The sequence below is a fragment of the Dendrobates tinctorius genome, unplaced genomic scaffold, assembly GCF_039654945.1.
Source record: "Dendrobates tinctorius isolate UK_male_01 unplaced genomic scaffold, ASM3965494v1 ptg000022l, whole genome shotgun sequence".
Classification (NCBI taxonomy): domain Eukaryota; kingdom Metazoa; phylum Chordata; class Amphibia; order Anura; family Dendrobatidae; genus Dendrobates; species Dendrobates tinctorius.
The window spans coordinates 39799200-39826193 of NW_027361690.1; positions in this window are offsets into that span (position 1 = coordinate 39799200).

The window sequence follows — 26994 nt, forward strand, 5'->3', positions numbered from 1 at the left end:
AATTGTAGCATCTGTTTCTCCTTCCCATGTGCATAACCTTACACTTATCTGTGTTAAACCTCATTTGCCATTTTTCAGCCCAATTATCCAATTTACTCAAATCTGTCTGTAATTGTAAATTGTACTCCTTTGTGTTAACTACCTTACATAGTTTTGTATCATCTGCAAATACTGATATTTTACTGTGTAAGCCATCCACTAGATCATTAATAAATATATTAAATAATAGGGTGCCCAATACAGAACCCTGTGGTACCCCACTAGTAACCCTGGCCCAATATGCACCATTAATAACCACTCTTTGTTTTCTATCACTAAGCCAGCTATCTGCCCATCTACACACATTTTCCCCTAGCCCAAGCTTTCTCATCTTACTTACCAATCTGTTATGTGGGACAGTGTCAAATGCTTTAGAGAAGTCGAGATAAATGACATCCAATGATTCTCCTTTGTTCATTTGAGAGCTTACATCCTCATAGAAGCTGATCAGGTTAGTTTGACAGGAGCGATCCTTCATAACTCCATGTTGATATGGAGTTAAACATTTATTAACATTGAGATATTCCATAATGGTATCCCTTAGAAACCCTTCAAAAATTTTACCCACAACAGATGTTAAGCTTACCGGCCTATAGTTTCCAGGTTCCCTTTTATACCCCTTTTTGAATATTGGTACCACATTTGCTTGCCGCCAATCAAAAGGAACAGACCCTGTTTCTATAGAGTCTTTAAATATAAGGAATAGAGGCCTGTCTATCACATTACTTAACTCCCTTAATACCCGAGGGTGAATGCCATCAGGGCCTGGTGATTTGTCAATTTTAATCTTACTAAGGCGGTTCTGCACTTCTTCCTGGGTTAGGCAGGTAATACTTAATGGGGAGTTTACATTATCAGTCTGCATTTCCCCTGGCAAATCCTTTTCCTATGTGAACACTGTTGAGAAAAAAGTATTTAAAACATTTGCTTTTCCCACATCACTCTCTATGATTTCACCCTCATTGTTCTTTAAAGTGCCGACACCATCAATTTTAATCATTTTACAGTTTATATGATTAAAGAATAGTTTGGGGTTTGTTTTACTTTCCTTAGCAATGAGTCTCTCAGTTTGCACTTTTGCTAAATGTATTTGTTTTTTACACATTTTATTTTTATCTTTATAACTTTTTAATGCTTCTTCATTGCCTTCTTGTTTTTGCTTCTTAAATGCCTTGTTCTTGTTATTTATTGCCATTTTTACATCCTTATTTAGCCACAGTGGTGTTCGCTTGTTCCTAGCCATTTTATTTCTGTACGGTATGGCTAGCTTGCAGTGGGTGTGTAAAACTGATTTAAATATTTCCCATTTATTTTCTGTGCTCCAATTTTTGAGGACATTGTCCCAATCAATTCGGCGAAGGTCCTCTCTTAGCCGATCAAACTTTGCTTTCCTGAAATTCAGCGTTTTTGTAACCCCCTTCCAGGGCACCTTACTGAAGGACAAGTGGAATTGTATTATATTGTGGTCACTGTTCCCTAGGAGCCTATCGACTCGTACTTCTGTTATTCTTTCTGGCCTGTTGCTTAAAATTAAGTCCAGAAGGGCTGTCCCTCTAGTTGGGCCCTGCACAAGTTGTGACAGATAATTATCCTTGGTCACTGACAGAAATTGGTTTCCTTTCTGAGATACGCAGGTTTCAGTTTCCCAGTCTATGTCGGGATAGTTGAAGTCCCCCATAATAATCACCTCATTGTAATTTGCTGCTTTGTCTATTTGTTTCAATAATACATTTTCAGTGGTTTCTGTTATATTTGGTGGCTTATAACAAACTCCTATGAGGATTTTATTACTTTTCCCTCCTTGTATCTCCACCCATAGAGACTCCACCTCTTCATTTACCTCTTGTATATCTTCTCTTAGTGTGGGCTTTAAAGTGGACTTTATATATAGGCAGACTCCACCTCTTTACTTTTTTTACGATCCCTCCTAAACAAATCATATCCTTGCAAGTTAGCCGCCCAGTCATAGCTGTCATCTAACCATGTCTCAGTTATTCCTACTATGTCGTATTTTTCCTCATACATTACCAACTCCAGATCTTCAATCTTATTGGTCAGGCTTCTTGCGTTGGTCAGCATGCAGGAAAGAAGTTTTGCTTCCTTTTTCTTAGCTTCCTTCTGAGTACCCTGTCTTGGGTCCTCTTTACCACATCTAGTATCCTTGATTAGTTTGTCATTCTGCTGCATGTTCTTGTTGGGCTAATTTTTAAATCTACATATATATTTCAGGAGTAACACACAGACTCTCACACACTCAGTATGGATAACCCCATAATATAAAAAGATCTGCAAGAAATAATCACACATGTGGGCCAATGTTCACGTTGTCAATGAGACACTTAGACTGGTGGGTGGAGGAGGACTTTCTGGCCTCAAAGGGTACTGTATCAACAGATAGCAGGTATATATAGTATAGTGAAAATAGAAAAAATTTCCGTAAGTCTTTCACGAGACAGACACTCTCAGGTTCAGTATGGATTAGGCAATAATATACAAAGTTGAAAAAAGGGCACAGTATAAACATATCCCAAGTATATAGTAGAGTTTAAACATTCTAAATCTCTGTATACATTTCAGGAGGCAGACACAGATGCTCTCAGGCCCAGTATGGATTCGACACGAATATAGAAAGTTGAGAAAGGGTACAGTAACAACAGATACCAGGTATATATATGGTATAGCTTTAACATTCTAAATCTACGTATATATTTCAGAAGTCAAACACAGATACTCTCAGGCTCATTATGGCTTACACCACAACAAGTTAAAAGCAATAAAAGGGTAATGGGTCAGAAGCGTAAAGCTGTATACAGTGTAGTGGTCACTGTAAATCTCCATATATATTTCCAAAGTCAGAAACAGACTCTCACTGTCTCTGTATGCATTAGACCAGAATATAAACAGCAGTAAATGGGTAATGTATCACAAGCTTACAGCTGTATAAAGTGTTGTGTTAATCGTAAATCTACAAATATATTTACGGAGTAATAGACAGACAATCACCGGGTGAGTATGGATTACAACAGAATGTTAATTGCAAAAAAGGGTACTGTATCAAAATGTACAGCTGGATACAGTGTTTGGCTAAATGTAAATCTCTGTAATACAAAATGTCAAACAAAGGTACTGTATCACAAGATAGGAGGTGTATAGAGTATAGGGTAAAATGTTTTTCTCCGTATATATTGAAATAGTAAACCACACCCGCTCACTCAGTATGTATTATACCGTAAGCTAAAATTAAGCACAAAGGTACTGTATCATCAAATATCAGGTGTATATAGTGTAATAGAAAATGTTAATCTCCCTATATATTTCCATAGTCTCATAAAGATAGTCAGTGTCATGGCCTCAGCCGCAGGCACGGTCTCTGCTGCGCCGGGAGACCGGCGCCTATCTCACAGCTCCACTGCTACTACCCACCCTGTCCGTGGCTCCAGACAATCAGCGGCTCCTTTCTCTGCTAAGAACCTGCATCCTCTTGGCAGGTCTCCTGGTTATGCTCTTAGGAGGCGCGCCCCGCTTCCTGCACATACTTAAAACAGCAGGGCACCTGTTGTCTATTAGGGCTGTCTGTGCTGTGATGCTCTGTGCATAAAAGGCATCCTCCCTCAAGAGGGAGTTGCCTGAACAATGTGTTCATTCTGTGGGATCGCTGCCTCCCACTCAGGCCACACTCTGCATTGCTCTGCGTTCTAAAGGCTATTGCAATATTCTAATCTCTGTCTCCTCAGAATCCTCTGCTGGCAGTTCCCGCTCCTGGATCCCTCTGGACACTCCGGTTCCTACCCCAGACTGACCAAGGCTCTCCTCTTGGAATTATCCAGTGACCATCGCAGGCTAGATCAGCCTTTCTGTGTTTACTCAGACCTTCCAGGACTCTCACCACCTCCTCTATACAGTCTGTATGGGTCGACCCTCTGGTCCGGGCATCGCGGCATTAAGGTCATCTGGTGTTGCGACGGGGGAGCCCCTGTATAGGGGTACACCTTGCCCGGTGCTCCACTACGTGGTTCTGTGTCGTGGTCCAGAGGGTTCTTCCCTCAGGCACCTTGTCCATTTGTTTGCTTTATTTAATAAACATCTTTAGTTTATTTGAAGCTCTTCTCCTGTCTCTTGTGTATCGGGTATACAGCTACCACTGCACCATCAGTGGTCTAGTGGGTCCACTATACATCTTCACGCCCTGTGGGCGTAACAGTCAGCATGTATTTATACGTGATACCATCTGGTACACGGTAGTGTGTGAGCAGCGTACAGCTCTATATGGTGTGTGAAATAATGAACGTTCGTTCACTGCAGAAAAACAGACTAAAAGTAGAAGTGCTGTGTAAAAAGCAGTCTGCACAGCAGTGTCCACACAGCAATATTGCAATAAGGCAGGCTAATAATCAGCGCTGCTGCACACAAGAAAATGGTCCCTGTCACTAGCAGGCAGCCTAATGCCTAACGCTGCTGCACACCAGAAATCCTCCCCTGTCACTGCACACAAACAGAACACAACAATTGCGTTCAGCGAAAACACATAACAACTTCTGTTTACAGGTCTAAGTGTCTCCCAAATCATAAACAGCGTCAGCAACTTCTCCCTACTGTAAAGATGGGCAGAAGAAAAATGGCGGTCGGCGGTGAGAGCTTTTATACACACTCCGTATATACAGGGGTTGGACCAAATAATGCAACCAAACACCTAACGTGTTGTCATCATAATCTTCAAACATGTTATAAACATGCAAACCGTGCCATATGCTAATGTTTTGTAGTTGATTATTTGTGTCATGTGATATGTGTATGTAAATTAAATGTTTGTTTTGCATAATTCTAAGAACATTGAGGAAAAACTTATACCAATTGCAGACCTCTCTGATTTTCAAAGAGCCCAAATTGTTGATGCTGGTATGGCAGGCGCTAGTGTTACAGAAAGTTACTGTATGCTTGGCGTGTCAAGCGGTACTGTCTCCAAATTAATGACTGCGTTTGAAAGAGAGGGAAAAATGTCCGCAGCAAAGCACAGGTCCGGCCGAAAGTCGAAGTAGACTGAGAGAGTTACTGTTGGACTGTAAAGCAAATTTGGATAGAGGATCGCAAGACCACTGCTCAGAAAAACAATGCAGAGCTCAATGAACACCTACAGAACACAGTTTCCACGAAAAAAGCTGCACAAATCTGGATTCCACGTATCGCTGCAATTGTAAAAACGCTTCTCTCAATGACCAATGTTTCCATGTGTTTAGAGTGGTGTAGAAACCTACAGAAAACGACTATTGAGCTGTGAAAACATTTTATATTCTCAGACGAATCATCGTTTACCCTATTTACGACCTCCGGCCGAGTGTACGTTTGTAGATAGCCTAAAGAAACATTCAATCCAGACTGCCTTCTCGCAACCGTAAAACATGGCGGATTTTCTGTGATGATCTGGGGTGATATTTCGTGGACATACGCTGGGCCAATGATATCCCTTAATTGTAGAAGTAACAGCCGCGATTATTTAGGCATTTTGGGCAACCAAGTGCATCCTGTGGATCAAGCACTGTTTCCGCAGGGGAACGCCATCTTTCAGGATGATAATGCACCAATTCATACAGCTCGAATCGTTAAAGCATGGCATGAGTGTCACTGTCATGAAGTTGAGCATCTCATATGTCCCCCACAATCCCCAGACCTCCACATTATTGATCATTTATGGCAGATTTTTTAGATTCAAAGAACTGTTTGGTGTTTTAACTGAAGAATGGCCTACAATTCCTTTGGAAACAATTCACACCTTGTATGAATCCATACCTCGGATAATTGAGGCTGTAATCGCCGCAAAAGGAGGACCTACACCATATTAACCTAAGTTTGGTTGATGTTTCCATGTGTTTCCATTCTTTTTCCAACCACCGGATTTCATGTGTCAACCACACCCACTCACTCAGTCAGTATGGATTTAAACGTACGCAAACAAGTTGAAAAAACGTACTGTATCAGCAGATACAAGGTGTATCCAGTCCAGGGGTAATTGGAAATATCCGTCTATATTTCCGGAGTCACAAAAATACACTCCCAGGCTCAGCAGAATATAAAATGTCCCAAAAGGGTAATATATTACAAGCGTACAGCTGCATAAAGTGTTGGTGTCATTTTAAATCTCCTTATAGTTCTGCAGAGTTTGACACAAACTGTCACAGGCTCAGTACGGATTACACCAGAATCTAAAAATTAGAAAAAGGGAAATATATTCGAAGCGTACAACAGTATACAGTGTTGTGGTACTTTTAAATGTTTGTATATATTTCAGTGTCAGTAAGCCAGTCCAGACTCTCCGCTACAGGAAACTAGATGGATAAAAGTCCAGAAGCAAAGTCGAGTTATTGCTGAAATTTTGGAAATTACTAATCACGGCAAAACCTCCTGGGAGAATTCGCAGAGGCGATGCTGACCCTCAATGAATTTGTCTGTGGAGACTGCAAAAATGGTTATTTGTGAATAAAGGGTTGCTGTATCGCAGCAGCGTGGATCCCATCACCGTTACTCGTCTCCATCAAATTGTGATGACAGTGAGAGATGTACACATGGTCCTCACTGCCTATCATGATCTATCTGTTCACTTTGGAGTGCAAAAGACAGAAGCCACAGGCCGTAGGCGATTCTATTGGATTGCCATGAGAGGCGACATTGAAAAATGGTGTCAGGAATGTCACACATCTATGACTAGGAAAACTGTGAAAGCTGATCATAAAGCACCCTTGCATCCGATTGTGAGTCGACGTCCATTACAAATGGTAGCCATTGATCATCTGAAGGTAGAGCCCAGGAGGACTGGCCATACATACGTTTTAAACATCATCGATCAATTCAGCAAAGTTGTAGTGCCCGTCCCTGTGAAGGATTTAACTGGCCAGACTACACAGCGGTGGAGCAGGGAGAGGTAAGTCTTGCAAGTGCTTGGGCCCTGAGCAAGCAGGGGGGGCACACTCATGGGCGGCGGCACTGGCACCGGGCCCCTCATAGTACACTGGTGTGTCTGACGGCGAATGGGCCCCCCATCGTCAGAGACACTTTATTGTACTATGAGGGGCCCAGTGCCGTCGCCCAAGAGTGGGCCCACCCACCTGTTCAGGGCAACGGCACTTGCCCGAGTGCGCCAGGGGGTGACCCCGGCCATGGGGTGGGGGGTCAGCCCAGTTAGGGTGGTTGAAAAAATGGCATATGTTGATGTGTAGGCTGTACATTCAGCCGCTGCAAATGGAGGAAGTGGAGAAGTACGAGGAAGAGGAGGACAAAAGCGAGACATTTTTATTGCCACCTATGTGTCATCAGGGGAAGGTGGGACAAAATCCTTTGAAACCCATGCATGGTTCATTTTAATGAAGGTTAGATCATCAACATTTTGGGACAAAAAATCCTTTTTTCTGTGAGGATTGACCCAGCAGCACTGAAGACTCTTTCAGATAACACACTAGCAGCAGGGCAAGCAAGCTCCTGTAAGGCATATTGTGCCAATTCAGGCCAGGTGTCCAGTTTACAGGCCCAATAGTCAAAGGAGAATGACCTGTGAGGGAGAACATCGATATGGGAGGAGAAGTAGTTTGTAACCATAGTTGACAACTGCTGTCTCCTGTCACTTGCAATCGATTCTGTATTAGCAGTCGTGTGAGCAGTACTTGAAAAATCAGTCCACAACATGGTCATAAAACCCCTGTCTCCAACGCCACTTCGGCTGTGTGCACCACAAACACCTCTTCCATTTTGACCTCTACGGCTCGTGGGAGAACCAGCACCGCTGCTGTGTGCTGGGAATGCCTCCAACAAACGGTTTACCAGAGTTGCTTGTTTGTTAGCCAATATTACCTCTAGGTTCTCCTGTGGCATGATGTTCTGTAATTTGCCTTTATAGCGTGGGTCCAGGATGCTGGCCAACCAGTAGTCGTCATCCTTCATCATTTTGGCAATGCGGGGGTCCCTTTTTAGGATCCGCAAGGCATAATCACACATGTGGGCCAATGTTCCAGGTGTCAATGATGCACTGCCTGTGGTTGGTGGAGGAGCACTTTCTTGGAAATCCACATCCCTCCAGTCATGCACAAACCCTGGACCTGACCTTGGCACGCCAACATTATCTCTTGCCCACTGAGAAGCATCCTCCTCTCCAAAAAAAATCATCCTCCTCCTCCTCTTCTTCCTCCACCTTGTCCAGGTCAGTTGCCCTCGCTGACAATGGCTGACAGTCATCAAGGCTTCCCTCCTCCTCTTCCTCCTCTGCTGCAGACGCATGATCCTTAATGTGTGTCAAAGTTTGCATGAGCAGACGCATAAGTGGTATGCTCATGCTTATGATGGCGTCGTCTGCGCTTACCAGCTGTGTGCATTCCTCAAAACACTGAAGCACTTTACAGAGGTCTTTCAGCCTCGACCACTGCACATCTGACAATTCCATGTCTTCCCTCAAACTGCCTGCCTGTGTATCCTCCCACAAATACATTACAGCCTGCCTCTGTTCGCACAGCCTCTCAACCTATGAAAAGCAACGATATCTGAGATAAGTACATGATCTATTCATACACTAGAAAGGAGATTTGTGGTCAGTAATCTAAAGGAGACTCTATACATTTTCTTTCTGAGGGTGTTCGATATATGTACAGTGGCTCACTTTTTGGTTTATTAATGTCCTTTATGGACTGTATTAGAGCCTAGAAAACAGCAATAACCATAAAAAGACAAGTCATATGTGGGGCTATAGGTTATTCTTTGTTATATCTGGGTTTAGGGACTGAGGCCCTATACGTACGCAACACTAAGAGGCTGTTGTAAATAAGGTATAAAATTATATAACGAGTGCCCCATTGTCCTATATGGGTTATTTCAGGCGGCATTGAACAATTTTTAATCACTTCAGCACGAGCACTTTGTATGGCACTTTTTGTTGATATATGTTTTTAAAGGTTGATTAAAAGTTAAGTTTTAGTTAAACTGGTCCGTGTCTTTTGTCACCCAAAGACATCATCTTTAAAACAGCCTGCTGCCACTTACCACTAGCTGTTCTATAGTGGGACACCTCGTGTGCAACACTGGCAGCTGTGGATGGAGTGCTCGTGCGACTGCGCTCTGTCGTCGAGCTTTCGCTTCTGGAGGAAGAGGAGGAGGAGGGTCGAATGCCTACAGCCAACTGTTTCCTATACCATAGGCTAGGCAGCACTGTTCCACTGCCACTGTCCCCAGTGGAGCCAGCATCCACCACATTAACCCAGTTCACAGTAATGGACTTATAACGGCCCTGGCCATGCCTACTGGCCCATGCATCTGTTGTGAGGTGCACCTTTCCACTCACTGATTGTTTGAGTGCATGGACAATGCGGTCTTTCACATGCAGGTGGAGGGCAGGAATGGCTTTTTGAGAAAAGAAGTGCCGACTGGGTAGGTCATAGCGTGGGACAGCGTAGGCCATGAGCTCTCAGAAAGCTTCGCTTTCAACCAGACGGAAGGGCATAATCTCTAATGAGATCAGTTTGGCTATGTAGCTGTTCAAAGCCAGTGTACGCGGATGAGAGGATGAGTACTTTCTTGTCCTACTCAGAGTGTCTGGTAGGGTGAGCTGGACTTGAGAGCTGCATAAGGGGGAACTCGTAGTGGACATTAAGGACTGAGAGGGGGTTGGTGATGGTGATGGCCTAGATTCAGTGTTTTTTTGCAAAACATTGTGATTCCCTGACTGCTTTGGCCTTGCGCCGACACCTCAACATTTCTTGCTGGTGGGGTGCTTAGTGGTGGCCTTTCAGTGGGGGAAGCAATGGAGCGTGGCTGGCTACCTTCAATCGGAACAGGTGTACATATGCTACCTGAGGTTTTGTAGTCCATCCATGCTTGCAAGTGCATGGTGGTTAAATGTCTAAGCATGCAACTGGTGTTTAAATTTCGGAGATTTTTACCTCGGCTGAAGGTCCTTCCGCACTTCTTACAGATAACCTTTGCCTCATCAATAGGATTTTGGTCAAAAAAGTGCCACACTGCACTCTTCCTATTATGGCATGAATTTTCAGGGCTTGCACGGTGTGCAAATTTGACCGCCTGGCCAAGCTGTCCTGCAACTCTTTTTTTGTTTTTTTTTAACTAGTTTTGGTACAGCTACGGCCCTGCCAGATAACCTCTGCTGCGATGTCGATGCCTGCTGCGGATCCTTCTCCTCTTCTGAGCTATTGCCAGCGGCACCCTCTTCCCCCAGTGAATGCCAATCCGAGTCAACAACTGGGTCATCCATCACCTCCTCTTCAATTGCATCTGCACCTTCCTCTGTGTCACCATGTAAGGTGGTATAGTATGCGGGAAGGGGCACCTGAGTTTCATCAGAGTCTGATTCTGGCTCTGTAGAGTGTGAGGGGAATGTAGTGCTGTGGGTGAATGTACCAGCAGAATGATCTAGCAGTGGCAGTGTATCAGTGCACTCCATGTCAGATTCATCTTGGACTGGGGAATTCAGGATTTGACTTGATAAACCTGGCATGGTATGTGAAAAGAGCTCCATGGAGTAATCTGAAGTGTGTGCTGCGGCATCCTTCACTTTTGGTGTGGGTGAAGGACACAAGGAAAGGTGTTGTTCCTGACCAGAAGCCTGCACTGATGACTCTGTGCTTGCAGTATTTGTAACTTCAGAAGAGGAGGCAATAGAGCTGGAGGCTGTTTCGGCAATGTAAGCCAAAACCTGTTCCTGATGCTCCGGCTTTAAAAGCGATTTACCTACTCCCAGAAAAGGGAACCTTAAAGGCCTTCTTGTGCCAGACAATGACGCAGGCTCAACACCTCCTTCCTTAGCTGCGCCCCCACGCCCACGTACGCGGCCTCTTCTACCATACCTCCTCATGTTTGGGAAAATGTACCAAAAATACCAGCAGAGATATGGTACTGTATGAGGAGCGTACAGCCGTGTTAGGTGTATGTAAAAATTTAAATCTCCATATATATTTCGTTACTCACAGACACTCTCCCATTATGTATTTGACCGTAATCCAACCAGCAGATATACGGTACTGTATCAGAAGTGTACAGCTGTATACGTTTTTGGTGAAACTGTCAACCTCCATATATATGTTTCATGAGTCACACACAGACGCTCCGGCAGTATGTATTTGACCGTAATACAACCAGCAGATATACGGTACTGTATGAGAAGTGGACAGCTCTATACTGTGTATTGAAAAATGGAAATGTCCGTATATGTATTTCTGGAGTCTCACACACACACACTTTGTCTGTATAGATGTGACCGTAATGCGAACAGCAGATATACGATACTGTTTGAGAAGCGGACAGCTCAATACGGTGTATGGAGAAATGGAAATGTCCATATATGTATTTACAGAGTCTCACACACACATGATGACTCTGTATAGATGTGACCGTAAAGCGAACAGCAGATATACGATACTGTTACAGAAGCGGATAGCTCTATACGATGTATGCAAAAATGGAAATGTCCATCTATGCATTTATGGACTCACACACACACGCTGTCTCTGTATAGATTGGACCGTAATCCAAACAGAAGATATACGATACTGTTTGAGAAGCGGACAGCTGTACATGGTGTATGTATGGACAATTTTAAATCTACATCTATTTTTTTTACGGAGTCAAACACAGCATGTATTTGTCCGTGATACCAGCCGATACATGGTAGTGTGTGAGGAGCGTACAGCTCTATATGGTGTAGGTATGGAAAAATGAAAATCTACATCTATTTTTTCCGTAGTCACACACACACGCTGTCTCTGTATAGATTTGACCGTAATCAAACAGCAGATATATGATATTGTTTGACAAGCGGACAGCTCTATACGGTGTATGTATGGGAAAATGAAATTCTCCGTCTATCTTTTTATGGAGTCACACACAGATAGCATGTATTTGTCCGTGATACCAGCCATTACACGGTAGTATGTGAGGAGCGTACAGCTCTATACGGTGTATGTATGGAAAATTTTAAATCTCCGTCTATTTTTTTACGGACTCACACACACATGCTGTCTCTGTATAGATTTGACCGTAATCAAACAGCAGATATACAATACTGTTTGATAAGCGGACAGCTCTATATGGTGTATGTATGGAAAAATGAAAATCTCTGTCTATCTTTTTACGGAGTCACACATAGATAGCATGTATTTGTCCGTGATACCAGCCAGTACACGGTAGTGTGTGAGGAGCGTACACCTCTATAAGGTGTGTGAAAAAATGAACGCTCACTAACTGTGCAGACAAAAGGAATACAAGTTTTTTTGCTTTGAAAAAAGCAGTCTGCACAGCAGTGTGCACACAGCAGTGCAGCTATCAGGTAGCCTTATAAGGCAGCCAAATAACCACCAGAGCTGCTGCACACAAAAATATCCTCCCCTGTCACTGCACACTAAGTGTTGTATTGTACAGTGAAAATCGCTATCAGCAGAAGCACAGTTTTTCTTTTTCCTGCCTAAACACTCTCCCTATTGAGAACGAGCAGCAGCAACCTCTCCCTATGCTAAGATCGGCAGAAGTAAGATGGCGGTCGGCGTTCAGGGCTTTTATAGCCACTGTGACGCCACACAAAGCCAGCCAATCACTGCAATGCCCTTCTCTAAGATGGTGGTGGCCACTCCCAATGTCATCGCGTTGCCCACAGTGTGCGTCCTTGATCATTGGCTGTGAAAAGGCACTGGAAGCATTATGGGAAACGCGACTTTGGCGCTCGAGTCGGCGACCTCATGGCTGACCTCATGCTATGGTCGGGTTTCAATCGGTGAAACTCGACTTTAGCGAAAGTTGGCGACTTTTGAATTTGACCGACCCCTTTCGCTCAACTCTACTGACCAATTCTTAAAGGGTTGTTAGGAATTGGGGATTTCAATAGCGGATTTACCTTTGAGGCTTTTCTTTCCACGCACTGTGCACTTTATCTATACCACTTAGTCCATTGCTGGTCATTCCTTCCCCCTTTTGTTTGGAGGCCCCTTTGCCCTGTCTTTTTACTTTTTCTATTCATTGTTTTAACTTGGTAATGAATAAAAAATACTTTTTAATTTACTTGATTTCACCTCACTTCCTTATCTCTTATGGCACCTTCCATAATTGATTATACTTTAAATATGTCTATTGAATTGACTTCAGCCTTTTGAAAATAGGATTATGGGAATATATATATATGTATATATATATATATATATATATATATATAATCAATGGTCTGCAAAACTCTAAGCCCTGCCTAGAGACTGTATTCAGCCACTCTCCCTGCTTCTGCAACTGTCCATCCCTAGGCTAAATGCAGAATTTATCTGATACGAGCAGCAAAGCACAGGATTAGCCTTGAAGTACTATTAGTATGATGGTTCAGCATCAGCACCAGTATCAGCACTAGAGGACTCCGATTCATTAAACTGTGCCCACACAGGCCTGAACGAGCACTCTCTCCCTCCAATAAGAACTGTCCTTGAGCTGAGCAATGGTGTTAGTGGGTCGAGCGCGGTGGCGCCGTTCTTTTTATAACCTTTGAGGTAATGTGGCCAGCCAGTGACTCGCACTGAATCCCTGCATGCCTATGTAACAGGCTACAAACATACGGGGCGGGGATTCGAGTACCAGCTAATGGTCACTGAGTACAGACACATCCAAGCACATGATAACCGAGTATGTTCGCTCATTGCTAGTTATGTATTATCCCTCCTTTCTTTTGAGCAGCAGAATGCACAGCCACAATTTTCTCATTCTTCAGGGGTTCTTATTCTCTCAGTCTATCAGTACTATCCCCTTGTCAGCCCGATACTTCATTTTTTTGTGACTACATACATCTCCGCTGACACCATGCATCTTTTTTAGATGCGAGGATCTCTCTACACCTTAAGCCCCCATCACACACCGCAATCTCGCTAGCGAGATCGCTGCTGAGTCACAAGTTTTGTGATGCAACAGCGATCTCACCAGCAAGATCGCTGTGTGTGACACTTATCAGCGACCAGCCCCCCTGCCGGGTATCGCTGATCGTCCCTGAATGGCCTGGACATTTTTTTGATCGCTGGTTTCCCGCTGGCCAGCACGCATCGCTGCGTGTGGCAGGCGGGAGACCAGCGATCAGCGAGCTGGTAATCAAGGTAAACATCGGGTTTCTATGAGCCGCGCGGCGCTTAGAAACCCGATGTGTACCTTGGTTACCAGCTCCCTGCACCAGCGCACTGGTTTCTAACATACACAGCGGGTAACTAAGCGACGTGCGTCACTTGTTACCCGCGTGTCGCTGGTGCTGATCGCTGGTGAAGCTGCCTGTTTGGCAGCTCACCAGCGATCATGTACCGACACACCAGCAATCCTGACAAGGTCATATCGTTGTCGGGATCGATGGTGCATCGCTATGTGTGACGGGGCCCTTACACATATAAGACTTATTTAGTTTGTCATCCTGGGGATGTTGGACAGGTAGGAAGCAGGTGGTGCAATGTAATTTGGATTCTGCACAGAAAACATGAAAGGTAAACAAAATTAATGAACATTTTTCAACCTTAAATATGAATATTTATGGACCTTGGAACCCTTTTTCCTTCAATAGGACCAAGTTATAGTAAGGAGGATTGTTCCTACTGACAGATTCCCTTTAAAAAACTAAGTTGTCTATATGAACATGTAGGTCATAAGAAGCTGAATAAAATGAAACTTTGATATCTGTGATCCAATGTCTTATTCCAGAGAAATCCATGTTTTCTTAATATGTAGGAGAGAGAGCCCCAGAATAAAGGCATGCTGTGTAGCCGGGCCGGAACTAGGGGGGCGGCCACCCATGTTCCCAGGGGGTATGTTCCCGGGGGAAGTAGTTACAGGCCGGGACCAACACTAATCCAGAAAAAGTGGGGACGGGACAAAGAAAGGGGGCGGGGAGACTATAAAAGGAGTGCAGGAGACCAGCGGAGGGGACTCGGAGAGGAGAGAGATGAGAGACAGGAAGGAGGAGTCTAGGTGGCACTGGAGAGCGAAAGTGAGTCAGCGCCTTCCAGGCAGACAGGACGGGAGCTCGTCTGACCGGAGGAGAGGACGGTGCCGAGCAGCGCGAGGAAGAGATACGCCGAGACCCGCTCCATACCGCGGCTGCGGCCTGTACACCGAGACCCGCGGCCGCCACTGTCCCGCTCCATTTGGCGGCTGCGGCCTGTAGCCGCCTCGGCCTTGCCTCCCAAAGGGACAGCTCCAACACCAGGGAACCAGCCTGGGGCCTACGTCACCCAATCAGCACCCGGGCGTGGGACCGCCTGAAGCCTACGACAACTCTTCTTCGGCTGGGCCCAGCTGCTGAGACTGCCGAACAGACATCTCCTGGACAGCGCCTCTGCAGGACGCCAGAGATTGATAAGTGACACTTCGTTAATTATTGTCCAAGGACCCGTAGTCGGCCATATCGCGGCTATATAGTTACCGGCACTTGCCGTACTGTTTTATATCGTGTTATTTGTGTATTTGTGTCTAGCTTCCCTGTGTGGAAAACTATTGTCAGCTTTACCGTTTATCCATATAGTCTACATATAAAGGTTAAGTTTGCTCTTACTCCGTCTCCAACTCGTCACTGCATCCTGCGTACCTGCGATCCTACAAATATGTAAATGAGCTATTAAGATCTATGAGCCAGACACTGATCTCCCTGAGAATCTGCCTCCAGAGATTATTTTAAATGAAAAGGGGCTACACCAGTGTGAATCATGATATACATGTCTTACACTAGTAATACTCCCTTAAATGTGAAAATAAGCTCTGGAGGCAGATTCTCAGGAAGATCTAAGTCCAGCCCATAGATCTTAACAGTTCATTTACATATTAATAAAAATGTGGATTTCTCAGGAATAAGCTAATGGATCCCAAATATCAATGTGTTTCTTTATTAAGTTTATAGACGGCTTAGGAGGATTGAACCTACTGACAGATTCATGTTAAACACAAACAGAAAAACCCAGACAGTTGAAAGTCTCACACAGACTACACTCTGATACATGAAAAGCAAATTGAAAGTTACAGAATCTTCATCAACATCTCAACAGGATTCTTACACCACCAGGTGTTCAGAAGTTTAGCACATGGGAACCGCTAGCTTGATGTAGGCTGCTCCAAATTAAACCTTTAAAATAGGACTTCACAATGAAAGCTTAATATCAAAGTACGATGCAATAGAGCCTTATTAATTCCAATGCACGTTGTTCTGGAGTTTTATTTGATGGAGCTGTACTATTCCATCAAAGAAACATGCAGTAAACAATTGGAGCTGAAAAGGAAAAAGAGGCCCATAAATAACATGACACTGGTATTATTCGGTGGAAAGAACAATAATTCTTAAAAATCATTACTCGTCCTTCTGTGTTCTCATTTCAGTTCTTGACATTGAGAGTCAGTAGTGGGTTACAGGAACGCATAGGCTTTGTATTAAACAGCCGCCAGTCACCAGCATAAAATGCCCCTCAATATATTGATTTGTGCTGTCATTTGTGAGTGCAGGATATGTGTAATGTTTTCCGTTCAACAAACAAGGGAAGGGGAATGTATGCTACAATTTCACTAAGTATACATGATAGTAACAATTACCGGTATTTACACAGACAAATCTTTATTACAAATTACTTTTAATGTAGATATAAAAATTGACTTTATGATGTGATGAGTTTAAATAAAAACAAAATGCCTCCACCAAAGGACTATTACTGTATTACATCCATAAAAGATAGTATTTTCATTTCATAATTTTTGTCACAAGACTCCAAAATATTTGACTTGCTCCTCCATGCAGGATAAAGGATGAAGCCAGGTCCATCATCACTTTTTTTATTAACTGTACAGCTAATTATCCTTAGAGATCTGTTGGCGTATAGGTTATACAGAACTGTTTTTCCTGTTATCTCTGGCAGCGCAAAGTATAGAATATAGATCATTAAAATAGAACATAAAAGATTGTCTCAGTTTAAATAGTAGCTAAAATTGCAATGTGCTTATAAATACTAGCAAGTCTAATTTTTCATTTTGTTTCTTTTTGGTCACCTTTGTCCAAGAGCCATAACTTTTTGTATTATTTTTCTCAACCTAGCTGTAAGAGTGCTTGTTTTCTTTTGCGGAATAAGTTGTACAGGGTGGGCCATTTATATGAATACACCTAAATAAAATGGGAATGGTTGGTGATATCAACTTCCTGTTTGTGGCACATTAGTATATGGGAGGAGGGAAACTATTCAAGATGGGTGGTGACCATGGCGGCCATTTTGGATCCAACTTTATTTTTTCCAATGGAAAGAGGGTCAGGTTACACTTCAAACTTATTGAGAATTTCACAAGAAAAACAATGGTGTGCTTGGTTTTAACGTAACTTTATTCTTTCATGAATTATTTACAAGTTTTTGACCACTTATAAAATGTGTTCAAAGTGCTGCCCATTGTGTTGGATTGGCAATGCAACCCTCTTCTCCCACTCTTGACACACTGATAGCAACACCTCTGAAGAAATGCTAGTCTAAGGGGATCATTTTCCTTGTAGGAATGCTCGGACCTGACACCCATAATGTGGTGGTGCACCATCTTGCTGGAAAAACTCAGGGAACGTGCCATCTTCAGTGCATAAAGAGGGCAACACATCATCATGTAGCAATTTCAGATATTCAGTGGCATTGAGGTTTCCGCTGATGAAGAATGGCCCCACTATCTTTGTACCCCACACCATGCCATCAATTATGGGTGTCAGGTCCGAGCATTCCTACATGAACAGTTTCCTGAAAAGTGGATTAGTCATCGTGGGCCAGTTGAATGGCCACCATGGTCTCCCTATCTGACCCCCTTAGACTTTTACCTTTGGGGTCATCTGAAGGCAATTGTCTATGCTGTGAAGATACGAGATGTGCAGCATCTGAAACAACGGATACTGGAAGCCTGTGCTAGCATTTCTTTCGTGGTAAATAACTCATGAAATAATAAAGTTATGTTAAAACCAAGCACACCATTGTTTTTGTTGTGAAATTTTCAATACGTTTGATGTGTCACATGACCCTCTTCCCTTTGAAAAAAATGAAGTTGGATTCAAAATGTCCGACTTCAAAATGGCTGCCATGGTCACTACCCATCTTGAAAAGTTTCCCCCCTCTGATATACTAATGTGCCACAAAGAGGAAGCTGATATCACCAACCATTCCCATTTTATTTAGGTGTATCCATACAAATGGCCCACCCTGTAGTTTTGAATTTCACATATGGTGAAAAAAATATAGTTTTGCCATTTTTTTTAAGGTTTTTGTTTTTACAACGTTCATTATATATTAAAAATGACCTGGAAAGATAATTCTCCAGGTCAATATGACTACAGCAATATCAAACTTGCCTAGATTTATTTAAATTTAAGTTATGAAAAAAATGATGCATTTGTAAAGAAAAAATTAGTTTGTCACCTTTTTCTGAGACCTATAAATTTTTTATTCTTCCATGGACTAAGCTGTATGAAGACTTTCTTTTTTGCATGGCAAGGTGATCATATTATTGATACAAATTTGGGGTACATACGGCATTTTGATCCTTTTTATTGTATCTTTAAGTCGGTGTGATAAGCGAAAAGCCACAATTATAGCATTTTGATTTTTTAAAATCTCTTTACAATCTTTACTGTGTGGGTTAATTAATTTTATATTTTCTTGGATCTGACTTTTTTGGACACAGTGATACCACATATTTTTTTTCTATTTTTTAACTGTGGAAAAGAGGGGTGATTTGCACTTTTACATGGGATTTTTATATTTTTAAAAAGCTTTTTACTTTATTTTATTTTTGCCTCTTTAAAGAGAACCCGTAAGCATGATTTTGTAATGTAAATTAAAGACATGGCTGTACCGGCATTTATACTATTTAAATTGGTAATTTTGATGAAGAAATCCACTTTGTGTTTCTTCCTTAATCACTATTTGAACTTTTATGCTAATTTTGGTGCACAGGGGCTGGGCTGTGCACTGGGTCTTCTCCAATCTGTGAATGACTTGCCTTCTCTGTTTAAAATCTCAGCAGTGACCTGTCATTCAAAGACCAATGGCAGGTGGAGGGGCTCTGTCACCTTGCCTGTGTATACAGCTTTTGAGAAGGAAGAGAAATTCTTTGCACCCTATCTGCCTTCTCTATGATCACTCCAGCTGTGTCTGACAGCTGGCTCCCCACACCTCAATCTGCACGGTCGAGTAAAGCTGCTCTACTATGCACGTTTTAGAACAACACTACAGAGTAGACCACGGATCACCCAGACGTTTATCATCTACTAGATTATGGCCCGATGCTATCGCATCGGGAGGATGCGACAGCATCACACCTCTTGCCATGTTAACCCTCAACACACACACTCCTCTCACCTTTCACCATCTCCACTCACTCTTTCACTCCACAAATGACCCCTTCTCTCACTCCATCTCTCATACTCACACCGTCATCGCCGCTGCTCCACGATCCCCGACATCTTCTTCCGCCGGCGCCATCCTGGATCCAGACGTTGCCCACGCCGGCGACATGTTCTTGCGGCGATGCCATCTTGAGTATTGTGAAATCCCGCGATACTCAAGATGGCGTCGCCGGAAGAACATGTCGCCGGCGTGGACGACGTTGGGATCCAAAATGGCGTCGGCGAAATCTCGCGAGTTTTCGCCGACGCCATTTTGGATCCCGACGTCGTCCTCGCCGGTGACATGTTCTTGCGGCGACGCCATCTTGAGTATCGCGGGATTTCGCCGATTCAAAATAGCGTCGCCGCAGGAACATGTCACCGGCGTGGATGCCGTCGGGATCCAAAATGGCATCGGTGAAATCTCGCGAGATTTCGCCGACGCCATTTTGGATCCCGACGTCCTCCACGCCGGCGACATGTTCTTGCGGCGACGCCATCTTGAGTATCACGGGATTTCGCCGATCCAAAATGGCGTCGCCGCAAGAACATGTCGCCGGCGTGGAGGACGTCGGGATCCAAAATGGCGTCGGCGGAAGAAGATGTCGGGGATCGTGGATCAGCGGCGATGAGTGAGAAAAAGGGTCGTATGTGGAGTGAAAGAGTGAGTGGACGTGAGTGGAGATGGTGAAAGGTGAGAGGAATGTGTGTGTTGAGGAGGAGTGGTGTGTTGAGGGTTAACATGGAAAGAGGTGTGCGGTGACATCACCGGTTACAACTGGACGGAAGTTGTTACAACCGGAAGCTGCTTAGGGCATTTATTATTATAGATAGGTACTCTGTAATTAGTTTAATTATATTTGATTTAATTAATATCATGATATGAAAAAAAGTCATTTTTTTTCAAAATACATGTAACACAAAAACCTGATTTAAACAATTGGTCATTTTCTGACAGCACCTTCCCTGTAAAGCTCTGAGTGACGCCAACAGAGATGAAAGTGACAGGATCAGAAGCTAAGATGAAGTGTTAAGTGATAATCACCTCAAAAACAATTCTTTGACATTACTGTCCCAGGCCCACATTCTACAACCTGTCTTGTCCTAGGCCTCTTACAATTCTGCTCGCCAACATGCTTGCCATGCTGTCTCTCTCTGAGGAAAAATTGCATATAGAAAATTCACACGCCAGAGTATCACTGGGACACACATCTCCAGACTTATGGTATGTGCAGACTTTCCCCACAGCCCACTCATCACCTCCACACTCTGTAACCATCTCTCTGGTGTCTTTGTATTGTTGTGATTTGTCCCAAGGGTTCATGACCACTATTCTCCAGCCCTGTCTCTCACCTGCTTGCAAATAACCTGCTGCAGCCCACCCATGAGTAGCAAGCCACTTCCTGTATCCCCACCCATGGGTAGCAAGGCACCTCTTGTAGCCCACCCAGCTCTTCAGATGCCCTGCTCTGTGAACATGTACCCTTGCTCTGCTACATGCAGGAGACCCAAATTACAACCCTAACAGAGAAATATGGCTAGTTCATGGGCACATACCCCAAATGCCTGATGGCTCTTCCTCTTCAGAGAAGACACTTTGTACAGCTTTTTAACCATCCTAACAGTCATCCAATCATTCATATGTCACCTCCTCCTGGATGAGCAGCCATCACCTTGACAGTGGTGTGCTCCCCCCTATGGCAGTGCTTCACCTCTTGAGAATCATGATAAATTGGCAACATTGCACATTTCCTTTTTGTTTCAACTTTACTGTCTTAGCTCCTTTTATGATACTGGTTCTGGAAACCTCTGAAAAGTACCAAAGTTTTCAAATCCATTTCTGAGCAAGGTGGCTCCTTTCTTTTGGACGTAGGTTGTGTACCAAAAACATAATACAGAATCCATATTTTGTTGCAATGTATTGTGGCAGTCACATTTTGCATGATCAAGGGGTTTTTATTTTGTCTGCATATATTTTTTTCATAAATGCGATCAATAAAATTCAGCAAGTTTTATCAGATTTCATGTATAAAGGTTATATTTGCAAAATTTCCTGAACATCTAAAGCACATAAATGTGTTTGATCACACAGACATCACAGTATAATTTGCAATTTAAAACTATTCATTTGTGCATTTAGATGACGTCCATGGTAGTTCCTATGTAGTCGTATGTTTTTAAGAGGAACCTGATACGCTTCTCGACTCCATGTATTGATGTAAGCGAGCTTAATAGATAAATAAAAGGTCTTTAGAAACGCCCAAGAGATTAAACAGCTAAATGACAGCTTGTCCAATAAGTGATATACATGCTTTGTAGCTTTCACGCATATTGTTTACTCCATTTAGCTGTGACTGGAGTGACATTTCAATATTCTGTCACTGAAGAGATGGCATTATTATAAGAAAAAACTTTCACAAAGAAATTCCCTTGTCTCCTGTAAAGTTTTTTTCAGAAGTGTCATTAGAATAATTGTCAGCATGTACATTATTACTTTTTAAATATTTTTGCCAGGATACTTTTCAACTGCTTAAAGGGAACTTGTCTCCAGAAATAACGCCGTTAACGTGCAGATATGCAGTTAAATATTATGTAAGTTATTATGTTAGTTGCTATGCTGTCTGGTGCCTGCACGCAGCCGAATGCAGTGGGGAGAAAATTATCTTCATTCTCCCGGCCAGCATTTGGTATTCAGTCATAGGGACGGAGACGGTGCCGGTTCAGTATACAGAGCAGTTGCTGTAACAGCACCCTTGGCTCTGACTGACACTCGCTCTTCATTGCGGCCGGCTGTCAGTCAGGGCCAAGGGTATCGTTACAGTTGCTGCTCTGTGTACTCAGAGCAGTGCCGGCATTATCGCCTCCATGACTGAATGCCAAATGCTGGCAGGGAGAATAAAGATAATTTTCTCAAATTGGTCCCTCATTTGGCCAACTTCAACTGATGACCTGAGAGGGTGCTGAGTAAAATCAGGCAATGGGTTGGCAGCTGGTTCATCTAGTTCAAAGTTAGGGCGCTCTTTAGCCTTAACAAAGTTGTGAAGAACCACACAGGCTTTTACCACCTCATCCACTGTTTCCAGTTTAAGATTAATGGCTGTGCCGAGAATGCGCCATCTGGACTCAAGAATCTTAAAGGCACACTCTACAGTTCTTCGTGCCCTTGTGAGTCTGTAATTATATATTTCTCTTGTGTGGTTCAAGTCCTGACTTGAATAGGGTTTCAGCAGGTATTAGCACATTTGAAAGGCCTCATCCCCAACCATTACAAATGGCAAGGCGGACCTTCGGTGTGGGGAAGAGGCCGTGGCAGGGGGAAATTAAAATGATTGCCATGCAACCTACGGCCCATGTCCAAGTTCTTAAAAGTCTGGGAGTCATTGCCCCTGCCAAATGCCCCAATGTCCACTGCAACAAACAGACAGTCTGCATCCGCAATGGCCATGAGTACTGTAGAAAAGTACTTTTTATAGTTATAGTACTCCAATCCACTTCTTGCGTGTTTGGTTATCCTGATGTGTTTCCCATCCACCGCTCCCAAACAGTTGGAGAAATTGCAGCCTGTCCAGAATTTTTTAGCTATTTCATTCCACTTTTCCACGCTGGGGAGGGGCAGAAATTCTGGACAAAGAACGTCCCACAAAGCCCGGCAGGTGTCGGCAACTATTCCCGACAAGGTGGAGATTCCAAGCCGGTACTGGAAGTGGAGTGATGATAGGGTCTCTCCAGTAGCCAGGAATCTGCCAAACAGAGAAAGAAAAAAAATAATATTTATGTCTAGGGTTTGGCAAAACACTTAAATGAAAAAATATTAGCACATGGCATAACAATAATTCTGCAGGCTTTTGTTTACTACATGGCAGAACAATAAGCATTGGATTAGTACATGGCAGACCAAAAACAATTATGCAGACATTGGTTTTTAAATATTGGGTACCGTAATGTGACCAGGAGCCATTCCTCAGAAGGAATCGCATGACGGAGCTTTGTGTCCTGTCTCCGGATGGCTCCTTGAACACAACCAAGCAAATCCATGAAGCTTTCTTGGGACATCCGGGTATAGTCACTAAATTTCGCCGGGTTTCCCTGGAGCTCGCCATAGAGGATGTGGTACGCTCCACGGCTCTCACGGACTTCAATAATCGGATGTATCCACAAACGCCGCCGCTGCCGTCTTTGCTGTTTCTCTCTCTGCCTTTCTTGCTGGCAAGTAAATGCAAAAGCCTGAGACAGCACGATGTCCAGATCCAAGTTGAAGTGAAAACTCTTCCAATGCAGATCCATGTTGACAAAGGAAAAAGCAGCAAAATCTGAAGAATTCAGATGTAACAGGGTCTATATAAAGAATTCCCATGACACACGCCCACTGGTGTCCCATTGGTGGAGTCTGTTTCAAGGATTTTCCTCCCATGAAATATGACCCCTAGAGAACGCATGCACATAAAAACGCAAACACAAACGCTGCATTTTTTTTGTCATCATGCGTACGCTAATGTGTTTAAAAAATGCTGCATTTGCAAGCGTTTTTGCATGCGTTTCATTTGCGCATGATGCTCTGCGCAAAAAGGTGCAAATGTGAAACTAGCCTTAGTCAGGGTTAACTGTAATGGAACTGGAAGTGAGAGTTAGGTCAAAGACAGGAAGTGACAGAGTCATTGAGTGCTGAGCAGTGACAAGTGACAGGCCCAGGACAAGGGCTGCTAGGGACAGTGTGAGCACGGAACCTTGGGGCAGTGGATTGCCAGAGAGCCCTTCTGCACGAGTTCCCTTTGCCAGCCAGGGAACCTCAAGATAGACGTCAGGGTCCGGGGCACACTCCTTCTGCGAAGCTGCAGTAGAATCTAGGCTCATACTTCTAGAAGCTGAGTGAGATAGAATCCAAATATACTGCTAGAAAAGGAGAAGATCCCCTAGAACTAGAAGAGATAGTAAAAGGGATGTTCTACGTATACCGAGAACCAGGACTGAAGTTGTGTCCGGTACCTGTGGGAAAGATGACTACCTGTTGGGCCTTATCCTCTATATCTGCCTGTAAATACTGCCACTCACCAAGTAAAAGTTTGGTTGTTTTTATGAAACTCATGGATTTGGTAGCATGTATCATCTGTCATGTTCACTTGAATGTGCCATTTTTTGTCTTGGTGACTAAGCCCCACTTTTCAATTCTGACAGGTGTCACATTATGCTGTAAAAATGCTTCTACATGTAGGAGGAGGAGTCCCCGCTGTGTGCCCGAGCCGGAACCAAGGGGACTGTCACCAAGGTTCCTAGGGGGACTGTTTCCGGGGGACATAATTAGAAGATGGACCCCAGAGAGTTCTAGAAAGGTTGGGGGAGGAGCAAGTATAAAAGGGGCTGAGGACGCCAGCAGAGGGCAGACGACGAAGCAGGAGAGAAGGAGCAAGGAAGCTAGGGGGCGCCAGAGAGCTAGAGCGAGAGCCAAAGACAAGAGAGGAGAGCAGCGACTGGAGAGACTGAAGGGAGACTCACAGTAGACAGAGGGGAGACAGCACTGAGCCGTCCAGCAGAGGAGCACCGACCGTCCGTCCGTGCTCCTAGCTGCAGCCTGTCCGCTGCCGCCCGTGGCCATTGCCGCTTCACTCCAGCTTATGGCTGCGGCCTGTCCGCTGCCGCCCGCAGCCCCTGCAGCTCGACTCCAGCCTGCGGCTGCGGCCCATACGCTGCCACTACCAGTCCCCATCTTGTACCTGTGGCCTCCATTGTCTGGTCCCTGGGCAATGGCATACCGCCTTCCCTGGGAGGTGCAACGCCGAGGAACTCTCCAGGGGCCTGTTGTGCCCCCACTTCGCCTGGGCATAGGAATGTCCGAAGTCCCTGCCAGATCCTCGTCGGCTGGGCCCAGCGGCTGAAACACCGAAGCATTGTGGATCAGCACTCTGCTGGACGTCAGAGAGGATAAGTGACACGTTAAAGTTAACATTCACGACCCGTAGCCGGCCATACCGCGGCCCTATAGTGACTGGTCTTTGCCGGGTTAGTCGTGTTTGTGTTACCAGTGTATTCTTGTTTTGATCCCTGCATAACTCCTGTTAGCTTGTTTGGTTGCTTGATTTAGCCCCTATAGGCATCTATATTTATATAAAAGTCACATCTTAAAGTTCATCCTGTCTCCCGTCTCATCACTGCATCCCGCGTACCTGCGATTACTACATTCATATCCCAGTTATTTTGTCAATGTTTCTCACAGCACTTTGTGGTTTGTAGAAATGGTAAATTTAGGTGGATATGTTTTGTGTATGTTTATGAAAATATCTGATATTTTGCAAAAATGTAGATAACTTAGGCTCCCTTTCAGGGTATAAATATACAAAGTTTGCTATCAGCACAGAATGAATGTTAAAACCAAGTACATGTTCTTGGTGCACCATGGCGTGTACCAACATTTAAAGTGCACTGTCTGACCTACTTGTTTTTCATCAATTTTTTCCCCATCACTTCTATCATTAGCAGCACTGGCTTTATAGACAGCGGAGACGGGTGTAAAGCAAGTAGGTGTGAAATTGCACTCAAATGTCTGGTCACGCCAAGGGTACACGATGCGCCTGTACTTGATTTGGACAGTCATTCTGTGCTGACAGACTCACGTTATGGCCTCATTCATACTCATCTGTGAGCCACGTTTGTGTTCTTCATGTGTTTTTCACAGATAGAACAAGCCTCCATTTTAATTTTGAAGCTGTTTATTTGACTGTGCTACTCTAGGAGTATGGTGGGCATTTTTTAGGTACTTCACAAAAACTTATAACAATGCGATGTGAAAATGTAAAAAATATTTTTTTGAACAAAAATGTTGTTCTATCCTTATATTTTTCATGTTTATAAGGGGTAATAGGTGAATTTGGACCATACAGCTCGTTACATAATTTTCCCTGAATTCTGCAATACCCCATGGTAAACTGCTACCCTGTGGTTGTAAACTGCTGTTTGGATACGCAATAGGTCCCTGAATAGAGAGAACTGTATTTGATTTTTGGAGTGCACATTTAGTTGGAATAGATTGTAAATGCTTGTCACCAGGGATGAACGAACTCGCTTGGTGATACTCGGTTATCACTCGAGTATCATGGTGCTCGGATATGCTTGTTACTTGGCAAGTAATGGGCGGTGCTCGATGTAAAGCTCGAATCCCTGCCCCACATCTTTGGTGACTGTTATGCAGCCAATAAGCATGTGGGGATTACCTATGAGTCACTGTAATAATGCAGCCATTTTGGTTGTGGCATTAATGTGATTGGCTGGCCATGTGAAATCATTAAAGGTTATAGGACAGGCGCCGCCCAGTTCAGCATACTGACGCCATTGCAAAGCTCTGTGACACTTCGTATTGAAGGGAGAGGGTGCTTGTCTAGGCCAGTGTGCACAGTATAACGAATCTGAAGCCTTTAGTGTTGATACTGGTGCTGAAGCTAAGCCATTATACTATCAGCCCTTCTAAGGGCTAATAGTTTGCAGAACACAAAATCTGCATTTAGTCTAGAGAGGGTGAGAGTCGCAGTAGCAGGGAAAGTAACAGAATCCAGTCTGTAGACAGGGATTAGGCCTGTGCAGTCCGTTGGCAAATA